The sequence below is a fragment of the Ricinus communis genome, chromosome 2 (genome assembly GCF_019578655.1).
Source record: "Ricinus communis isolate WT05 ecotype wild-type chromosome 2, ASM1957865v1, whole genome shotgun sequence".
Lineage (NCBI taxonomy): Eukaryota > Viridiplantae > Streptophyta > Magnoliopsida > Malpighiales > Euphorbiaceae > Ricinus > Ricinus communis.
Window position 1 is genome coordinate 16,689,636 of NC_063257.1, and position 11,339 is coordinate 16,700,974.

At 37.2% G+C, this 11,339-nt stretch overlaps 1 non-coding gene across 1 annotated transcript; it reads left to right on the top strand.

Annotated features, from left to right (window-relative positions):
* The first annotated feature begins 7,182 nt into the window (after positions 1-7,182).
* Positions 7,183-7,289, top strand: LOC112533931. The gene has a single exon (XR_003078265.1). It is a non-coding gene; the product is annotated as a small nucleolar RNA R71 (small nucleolar RNA).
* Positions 7,290-11,339: the final 4,050 nt, after the last annotated feature.

Here is an 11,339-nt window from a genome sequence, read left to right on the forward strand (position 1 = left end):
GTTGAAGCATTACTATGGTGATTCATTGGAGCTCGAAGAGCGAGTCAATCTTGTATTGCATCAATAAGAGTAGCTCAAGCATTATGAGTACAGCTAAATGACTCGGGGAAAGAAAAAAAGCACTTTTGGGAGGCACCCCAACTTTTATTTTATGTTTTTGACATTTTGATAATTAGTTTTGGAACATTTTTTCTAGTTTTGTCTTCATTTTCATTTAATTTTTGAGTTTTATATGCCATTTGACTGTTTAGAGATATGTGGAAGGAAACTTGGATGTTTGACTGTTGAAAATTGTAAGAAATTACGCGTGAAAAAGTGCTAGAAATGAACTATGGGCATTAGCACGGTCTTGGCAATTCAACACGCCCCGTGACATACCCATGCTTATCAATACAGGTGTGTTATGGGCACCAAACAGTGTTGAGCTAAAATTGGACTTCAACACATTTTTTGAGAGTACCACGGGCTGTGAAAACATCCATGCCAGTTAACACGCCCGTGTTGAGGGCAACCAAATCCTATTGAGAGAAAAATTAGACTTTATCATGTTTTCTACAACTAACATATGCTATTGGACTGGGTGTGCTGGTCAGCACGACCTGGAACACGGGCATGTTGACTCAGCGACTATATAAGCCATGCCATATCACAGGTAGCAAAATTTTCGCTTTTCTCTCTTTTCGCGTGTATAGGCCAATATCCTCTCCCTCTTTTTCTTCAATTTTCAAGTGTTTTTCCGGCAAATCAAGTAAGTTTCTTCCCTTAACTTTGTTCAATACCCCATTTTGGTATGTGATTTTACTCTTTTCTCTCATTTCTTTAATTATCTCTGTAATTTTTGGTATTGTTTCTTATTTTCTTTAATCTTCTTGTTAATCTTTTTTTATTTCATTAAATTCATCACTTTTGTTGCATTTTATTCGTTGTTCGTTGAATTTCTTGCTTTTCTTTTAATTTTGATTTGCTATTATTATTTATTTTGCTTTATTCATTAGTATTGTTTATATTTTTTTTATTTTCCTATTCTGCATATGAATTGCCCTATTGTCACTGTTTAGTATATTTGAACTTGCTGGATTGTGAGTTGGTTTGGTAAATTAGTCATTATGATGTTAAATTGGAAATTGACTAATGCAAGTGTGCTGAGAATATATTAAATTGCTATTAAACTACTACTGTTATTGTAATGACTGTCTCTTTGGTGCAAGAATTACTGTTTTGGAAAGAGTTTTGATCAATTCCCATGCAGGTACTATGTCTGAGCAACGTGAAAGACCCCGAAAGGTGGGTGTCTCCAAGAGAAGACGTTTAGAACCCCTGACCAACCTGCACCACCATCACCCAGACCTGTAGATATTCCTGGCCCCTCCAGACCTTCATCCTCATCAGCTCATCGGCCATCTAGTGTGCAGATTGATGAGCTGACTGTGATTTGATCGGATCACCAACATGCAGCAACAACACACAGACAGGTTTGTCAGGTTTGAGTAGGAGGTTAGAGTGCAATTCTAGTAGTTTGATGCTATGCATAGGCAGATTCTGGATTTGCTATAGAGGTAGTTGGCCCAGGGGGATAGGATAGAGACAACCTTGCAGCAGAATAGGATGGATGATTTTGACTTTGCTGACTTTGGCTAGTATTTTCCACATCCAGCAGCCGATGATGCACCTCCTCTAGTAGCACCACCTCCACCACCACCACCAGCCTAGCAGGATGAATGGGGCAGTATCTCTTCGTATTTATCTCTTTTCTTTTTTGTGTACTTATTATGTTGCTTCCCAAGTCTTTTATACACTACGAACAATGTTTCCTTCAAGTGTGGGGTAAGCCGTTGTTATGAGCTTTTCTTTTTTTTATGGTTTTCGATTTTTATGTATTGTATTATTGATGATGTATATATTTAGGATACTTAGGATGTTTATTAGCTTTTTGTTTATCTTCAAAAGATTTATAGTTATAATGTTGAGCACGAGATTTTTCCTCCTTATTATTTGTTGCTTTTGGAATATTATTGAGCAATTTTTAGTTTATTATAGTGGCTGGGTTAAACCAGTGTTACTTGACCATTCTTTAGGTCAATTAATTTGAATTTGATTAGTTGTTGTATTTTGTATATGAGTTGATTAAATGATGATTTGATTGATGGTATTTGGACATCTTATGCAAATGTACACTTAAATTGTGAGTTTTTGAACCTAATTGAGCATACATCATAAATGCTTCATTTTTCTTGTTTGAGTGTGCATTGTATTCTTCTTATTTCTAGAACTTGCTCGGTAATGCTTGTTGAGGTCACATGAACAATCAAATGTTATGAAATGATAAAGGCACTTAGGATTCACCATTGTAGCCAAAAGCCAACCTGTGAATATTTTGCATTAGTTAGCCAAGTTTGAGCCTATCCACTTTCTTCATTTTTACCATTCTGCTTTACAATCATACTTTGTTAAGCCTTTCTTTTGTTGATCCATACCCTATTTTTAGAATTTTTATAATGTGTTCATTGAGTTGTTGGATAAAATGCCAGTTTTATTTGTACTTCGAATTCACTAAGTCCTTTACAAATTTGGTTTAGATGCTCCCTTCAATCCAAAGTAATTATGTTATATTGTTTCTTCTTAAAGAAAATAAACAAACAGTCCTTTATTGAGTGTTCATTCATTTTTCACTCTTTGAGCATCTTGTTTTAGAGACTTGGGAACTGAAGTGAATTTAATTATCTTTGTTTGGCATTTAGTCCTTTTTGAGTTGAAATTGTAGGTAAGGCATTGCAAAAGTCCATAAATTATTTATAGCTCACTTCCAAATCTCCATACCTAAACCTGAGCCCTATTACAACCATTGTGAAGACCCTTTGATTGTGATATTTGATTGTCTGCAGTAGCGAAGATGGGATTTATAAGCAAGCCTATGGTAAGTAGGTTGAATATAATTGCGTTGAGGGATTGATGACTACTTTTAAAAACCGAGTGCATAGAGTGATCCCTTGTGAGACATTATGGTTTCTTGAATATTTGATGTTGAATGTACTATTTAATTTCTTCATACACTAACATGATAATTACTCTTATTTAGATTGCTAGTTTAGTTTTTGGTTGAGTTTCAATTTGAAATAGATTGAATGTTACTTAATTGTAATCCAATGCATGAATTTTAAGGAGGGTTGATTGCATGTTTATAATCTAAACTGTTGATTATTTGAGGACAAGCAAAAGCTTAAATGTGGGGTGATTTGATATCCTTGATATTACACATGTTTGCATGCTTGATTTTGAGTTATTTTTAGAGCAAATTATGTGTTTTTGTATTGGACTCACCCTATTTTAGTTTCCTTTCTGTCTCGGGTGTTCTTCTAGGTACATCATCAAAGTTAGAGAGCAATCAAACCAAAATCAGGAAGAAACGATCGAATCGAGCGCGTTAGACTGTTCAACACGCCCGTGCTGAGGAGCATGATCAGGGTCAGAGAGGGTGCTGAAATGCATTACCTATGGTGAGAAGAAGCGATTTGCAACACGGTTTTCGAGAGTGACACGGCCTAGGAGCATGCCCATACTAAGCAGCACGGCCCAAATCCAAGTCGTGCTGGAGAAGGCCAGATGTACACTTTTAGATCAATACGGCGTGGATCCAGGCCGTGTTGGGCAACACGGCCCAAATCTAGGCCGTGTGGATCCCGAAACCTAATTTAAAAGAAAAGAAAAAGAAAGAAAAAAAAGGCTAGAGAGACATCGAGAGAGAATTTTGGGGTATTCAAGATAGACCTTGAAAGCAACCTTCCAAACGATCAAGAAGAGGAAAATGGAGACGAATTCCACTTCAACATCATCCAGATAGCTATTCTTGAGGATTGTTTTAAAGATTCAAAGGAAAGAAGGAGGAGATCTTGAGCTATAGAGATTGGATCCAAAGTTATTTAAGAGGGGATAGCATTTCACCATTTGAGAAAAGGGTGTTCATGTTCTTTTCGATTCTTGTTTACTTTATATTCAATTTTTCTATTAGTTTAATCCTAAACATGTGTAACTAATCTTATTAAACCTATTTGGGGTGATCTTTAGCCATGCTAGGCTTATTTTATGCTTAATTCATTGGATTATTGATTTAAGATTGTAGTTTTCATTCAAGCACAATAAAATTTATTGTTTCTTCTTCATTGTTGAATCAATTTGAGAACTCCTTTGTAATTAAGAAATTCAATTGAGTTTGGACAACTGCTTGTGTGATTAAGTGATTTGCATCTTAGAGATAAGTGTAATAACTTACTAAAATAAAAACTAGACATTCTTATTAGCGGTAATTTAGAGATTAATGCTATTCTAATATAAATTGTTAGAAAGAGATTCCAACTTTGGATCTTTAGGATTAGGAATTGGTTAACTCGAGAGAGAGGCCAATTCATTTAAGAAATTATCCATAGATTATAATTCTTAATCAATCAATTCATAATTTATTATTTTTAAGCCGGCTAGCTAAAAGGATCCCCAACTGGGTTAACTCATCTCATTATTTTTTTTTCAAAACTTTCATTCTCTTTGTTAAAATTTAGTTTTCAAAATTTAGCTTCTCAGTTCCCATGGAATGCGACATTGATAATTGCCATAGCTAGATTAAATTTGATAGGTGCACTTGCTTGTAGATTGCTAGTTGTATTTAGCAAACCACCAAAGTGTTTTTCTCTCCTTTGACCAAAAATGGCTCCAACTGCAAAGTCACTTACGTCACACATTAGCTAAAAGGGAAGACTCCAATCCAGCGCTACCATGATTAGAGCATTAACAAGCTTAGCTTTTAGGGAGGTGAAGGCTGCCATACATTTCTCATCAAATATAAAGGCAACATCCTTCTCAAAAATTCTAGTAAGAGGTCTAACTATTTTAGAGAAGTTTTTAGTGAACCTACGGTAAAAACTCGCATGCCCAAGAAAATTTCTAATAGCTTTGATAGATAATGGAGGTGGTAGTTTCTCAATAGTCTCAATCTTTGCTCTATTATACCTCAATTCCTTTACTAGAGATTTTATGTCCTAGCAAAATGCCCTCGTGTACCAGAAAATGGCATTTCTCCTAGTTTAGCACCAAAGTGGTCTCCTTGCTTCTTATCAAATACCTTCTCCAAATGCTCCAGACATTCTTCAAATGAATTTTCATGGACAGAATAGTCATCCATGAAAACTTCCATAATATCCTCAACCAAGTCATCGAAGATAGCCATCATGCATTTCTAAAATGTGGCTGGTGCATTACACAATCCGAATAGAATTCTTCTATATGCAAAGGTTCCATAGGGGCATGTGAATGTGGTCTTTTCTTGATCCTCAAGGGCTATTGGAATATGAAAATATCCCGATAAACCATATAAAAAATAGTAGTACTCATACCTTGACAATCTTTCTAGCATTTGATCAATGAATGGTAAAGGGAAAAGATCTTTCCTTGTGGCATCATTTAGCTTCCTATAGTCGATGCACACTCTCCATCCTGTCATAGTTCTTGTTGGGATTAGCTCATTATTTTCATTTACCACAACTTTCGTGCCTCCCTTCTTTGGCACTACTTATAGTGGGCTTACCTAAGAACTGTCAGAAATATGGGATAGATAATCCCGGCATCGAGAAGCTTAATCACCTCCTTCTTCACTACTTCCTTTATATTGGGATTGAAATGCCTTTGACATTGCACCACAGTTTTCAACTCTTCTTCCATATGAGTCTTATCTGTGCAAAAGGAAGCGTTGGTTCCCTTTATATATGCAATTTTCCAAGCTATTGCCCTCTGCCTCCTTCTCAAGGCTTCTAATAGCTTAGCCTTTTGGTCATTCAATAATGTAGAATTGATTATTACTGGTAGCTTGGATCCTTCCATCAGAAAGGCGTACTCCAAGTGCTCCGGAAGATGCTTGAGTTCTAAAGAAGAAGGATCTTAAATGGAAGGCTTCATCCTCTCCTCTTTTGGCATCTCTATAGGCTCGAATGACTGCTTTCTTATTGGCCTTGTTGCCTTAAGGTACGCTAGTTATTCTGAAGCTCCTGGCATCTCACATTTCTCCTATTCTTGTACCAAACATAACTCCAAAGGATCTTTAGCAATAATAGATGAAATACAGTTCACATCCTGCAAAATTCTATTATTACTAACATTCATGTTATCAAGTACAAGTAGATGTTTCATGGCATTAGGGATCTAAAACATCACTTGCTCTTCCCCTACCCTAAGAATAAGCTTTATCATAAACATCAATGATGGCCCTAGCTGTAGCAAGAAAGGGTCTTCCTAAAATAAGAGAAACATCAACAAATTCATCCATATCCATAACTGAAAAATCCACAGCAAAAAAAAAAAACTTTTGAACCTTTACTAACAAGTACTCAATGATACCCTTAGGGTATACAACATATTTATCAGCCAATTGAATGCTCATAAGTGTTGGTTTAGGTTCTCCCAGCCCTAGTTTCTTGAACAAATTATAAGGCATAACACTAATGCTAGCCCCCAAATCAGCAGGTGCATTATCAACATTTAGATTACCAATAAAGCAAGGAATAGTAAAGCTCCTTATGTCTTTTAGCTTCTTTGGTCAGTAGTTTGAAACCTTATTTCGGATGCCAAGATAAACTTCTCCATCATCTCCTATAGATTACTCCTAGAAAGAGCCCGCTGCTGGTTTTGATACTGAAAACCTAGGGGTGGAGGTCTTTTACTGATTTTGGTTCCTCTAAGAGAAATTCGGATGACTTCTCCACCCCGGGTTATAGGTATTACTGTAGGAGTTGTTCTACTGCCTAGAAGCATTTCCACATAATCAACCTGCTCCAACTTAGTGAAGGTATTGTCATTTTAGCAATCTTGATTTTGATGGCACCCCCACACCAATCACAAGTCATAACTTATGCTTGTCTTCTAGATGAAGACATAGTCAAAGCATCCATCTTCCTGCTCATGGCCTCTAATTGTGCATTTACAACTACCATAGGGTCTACCGCATGGATTCCACTCCCTTTGACTCAAACCAGCTCTCTTGGATTCTGCCACTAGTAGTTCGTGACTGCCATATCCTCAATAAGATCCATAGCTTGCTTAGGAATCTTATTGTTTATTGATCCACCTGCTGCAGCATTAATAGACTGTTTACTTGTGTAATTCAGTCCATTAAAGAATGTCTAAATTTGCAGCCATAAAGGTAAACTATGATGTGGACAACTCCTCAATAAATCCTTGAAACATTCTCAACAATCGTAAATAGTGTCATTCTCTTACTGAAGAAACCCTGCTATATCATTCCTCAACTTGGCCATCTTAGAAGGTGGAAAGTATCTCTCCAAGAATTTCTCGACCAGCTGATTCTAGGTCGTAAATGTCCTAGCTGGAAATGATTTTAACCACTTCTTTGGCTTATCTTACAACGAGAATGGGAATAGCCTCAATCAAATAGCATCATCTGATACCCCATTAATCTTGAAGGTATCGTAAATCTCTAGAAAATCATCCAAATGGGTGTCTGGATCCTCATTGTGAAAACCATCAAACATGCAATTGTTTTGCACCATCTGAATAATGTTGGGCTTGATCTCAAAGTTGTATGTTGTATGTTGCAACATTCGGCCTCACAATACTTGATGTAGCCCCATTAAGAGTTGGATGTGCATACTCTTGCATAGTTCTCTCCCTATGTGAAGCTGCCATTCTTAATTGTTCCCCTTCTTGGTTGGTTCTCCTTCTTGATTTTGATTATGTAACTCCGCTATCGTTTTGGCTAAAGCTCGTTCTCATTTTTCTCTTTGCTGCTTCCTCAAAGTTCTTTCCAACTCTGGTTCGTAAGTGAATAGTTCTATCGAACTAGCTCAGTTCATACACAGATTCAGGTACCTTAAGAAAACACAAACACAACAAAGATAAATCAACTAGCTTTTGAATTACTAATAATATCACAATAGAAAAGAGTCCCCGAAAACGGCACCAAAAACTTAATGTACACTATCCGCACACGCAAAGTGCACCGATCATATCAAGTAATATAATGATGAGTAAGACTATCGTTCTATTAATGACTTAATTGTGAGTACTACCTTCAATCATACTCTAACATTTAGCAATCAAAATAGTGTTTGGGTGTAACTATATTTAAAAGTAAAATAATATTGAAAGCAATGATTAAGACGATTGGTAAATTTGTCAAGGATAAAGCCTATTTAGGTAGTGAATTCCCTTAACAAGTTAAGTATTTCATGAAAAAAATAGCAATTAATTCAAATCAAGAGTTGAGTTGGCATTCCACAAAATTAGGTTTAAACCTTTCTCAAGTGATTAAACCCCTAATTCCTAAGAGGAGGGAGAGGAATCTCCTTTGAAACCTACTCTCTTAGATCATGCATTAAGATTAAGGAACTATTGAACTACATGATCTTGTAGATTTATCTCTAGTATCTAAATCAATCCTCAATCACCAAGATGTGATCAATTCATAAAATGTTATCTCTAATCAGTTTATGAAAACAAATCCCAATTAATATGTTCACTTATCAATTGAAATAGATAATTAAGCAATCAAAGGAACAACACAACTCATACAAAAGATTAATTACATTAACTTTGAAACAATCCGTACAAAATAAATTAGGAGTCATCAAAACCTAAATAGCAAGAAAATTAGTTCCTAGACATTATAATAAAGAAATAAAGGTGAAGGAAAGAAGATCTCAAACTAGTCATGGAAAAGAAGAAATGAAAATCTTTAATCTTGAATCCTCAATCTTCAAAAGCAATAAAGGAATAATGTTCTTCCTTGAGAAATACCAATCAAACCCTAGAAATGAAAGAAAGATGAAGTTTCTAAATTGTTTCTCTCTTTAGAAATGGAAATATGACCTAACTCTCTTAAAGAAAACCTAAAAGTTCCTTTAAATAGTGTGTTTCTAAGAACCACACAAGGGCCATACGGCCGTGTGGTGTCCTTAGCTAAAATTTGTAGCAATTTGCCTTGAGAATATGCTTTATCCACACGGGAAGGGCACACGGGCATGTCCTTTTTCCGTGTCATGTTTTGGACAATTTGCCATTTTTTCCATCTCAGAAAGGAAGGCCACACGGGCGTGTGCCTCTCGTGTCTTGCACTCCTCCATTCTGCCAATTTTTGCACTTCATACGGGAAGGTTCTTCTCGTTTCGTGCCCACGTGACACTCTATTCCTTATTGATCAAGTGCTCCTTGGCAGATTTTTCTTGTATTTTAAAGCTAAAACTTCCTCTTGTCATGCAAGCTTGCCAAGTACCTCAAAAAGGCTGAAAACAAACTCTAACAAACAAATTAAATTCAATTTGATGTGAAATTGAGATAAAACAAGATTCAAAAGTAAGTGCTTCCAGCACTTATTAGGGACCTATCTTGTAATTTTCCAGAAATTTCTACCTTAAGGTGCCAATTGGGCTTCTATGTGTCTTTTGCGGACTTGTACCAACTTTTTAGGCTAAAACGTGACTTTGATAGGTTAGGGACTTAAATGACATTTGTGTCCCCTACAAGACATATAAGTAGCCTTATATCCACACTTTATTCACTTTATCCATTTTCCTTTACTTTGCTCTCAAAACCCTTCTTTGTTCTTTCTTCGATTTCTCATTGAATTCGTAACCAAATTTAGTGAAATTAGTTTTAAAATGGTGGCCTCATCTTCTAGATTTGCTGGATGCACCCCGATAACACCTAATTAGGAGTTATTTGCTCCAACTTCTCGCCTCGCTAAAACGATATTGGGCTTGTGAAGGGAGAGGAGATTACTCATTAGCAAAATTAAACACCCATCGCGCATTTCTAGTAGTTGGAGAGGTAATTTCTTAGCTTAAACTTTATTTTCTATTTTCTACAACTTATATACTTGATATACACATTATTTGTCCAAACTATATGAAAAATTACAAAAAATCATCAAGAATCCGTATGCCCTAGCCTGTAGAGCTAATCGGCTCTATGCCGTGCCAATTGGCTTTGTGCAAAGCCGATCAGCTCTGCACAGTGCAAATCGACCATGCATAGGCCGAACAAAGGTTTTCGAGGCTTTTTTATGAAAAAGTGATAACTAATAGACATATACTTACCTATTTAGGGTCATTTTGCATGTACATGATGTTTAATACCTGTGTATTTGGCTTCCTAAGATGATGTTTTGTTGATCCGGTTCGCTAGGAATTTTTACGGTGCTCGCGAGTGGTTCTCCAAGCTTTCTAGCTCGTGGCCACACTCCCATCAGTCATTGGGAGGGTCAATCACAATTCTATTTATACCACTCGAGAGGTGGATGGACAAAACTCACATATTCCACACCCCGGTTGGTGAGCTAACTCTCTCTCCTCTTTTTTCTACCATCACCAACATCGACTTCTCCAGCACACCCGTGCCCGTTCGATGATGCGATACATGATCAGAATTCCGATGTCCAAGAGCACTTCATCACTGATCTGCTTGGGTTCTTACCAATGTTCAAGAAGTCACACTGCATTGCTTACCAAAGCATCCCCTTCCACTATCGGGGCTTTATTCCTTGAAACACTAAGGAGGCTGACCAGATGGCCCGAGCCTTCTTAGTGTACCTCTTCGGTATGAACATTGTTCAGTGACTCGAGGAACTTTCACTATTTAGCCCCGTTGTGGGATTTGGACCAGGTCTCCTCTTATAACTAGGGATTTGCGGCTCTTGCATATTTATATCATCAGATAGACATTACAGTCCAAGGCAGCAAGAGGATCTGCGGTTCTAGCATGCAATCCATGTAACTTATGCTCTGACTTTCTTTTCCTTAGTTTATTTTATAAATACAATGAATACTGACTGTTGTTCTAAAAGTTTGGGCTCTAGAGATCGGCCTTCTAGTGGGCTCACAACCCATTTGCACTTCAAGGGCCTTCCCTCGCTTGAGTCACTTCTAGGGCTCGACCAGGACTGTTACCTTGGAGTGGGCTCAAGTTCACATGCACCGTATGTGGATCAAAAGCTTGACTTGGGACATGATCTACTGTTGGGACCCGCCTGTCGGGCCTGGTACTTAGGAGCGAGGATCTATGGCTGAGAGCAAGGCCCTAGCTGGCGTCGAGTCCTATTACCCCCTCCTCTTTCCATGTTATAGACAGAGATCTTACTAGAGATGTGTTAATAGAGTGCTTGACGGGGTATGATGAGCTTGAGGATCTCACCATCCGATCCCAGCGAACGGACTATACTTCGTTTATCCCTCAGCTGTTAGGGGCCGTGCCTCTAGGCAACGCTACAGTTTAGGTATTTTTCTGGATTCACTTAGAATTCCCCTTTTCTTATGTCCCGCTTTCTTAATCATTTATTTATAGTTCAT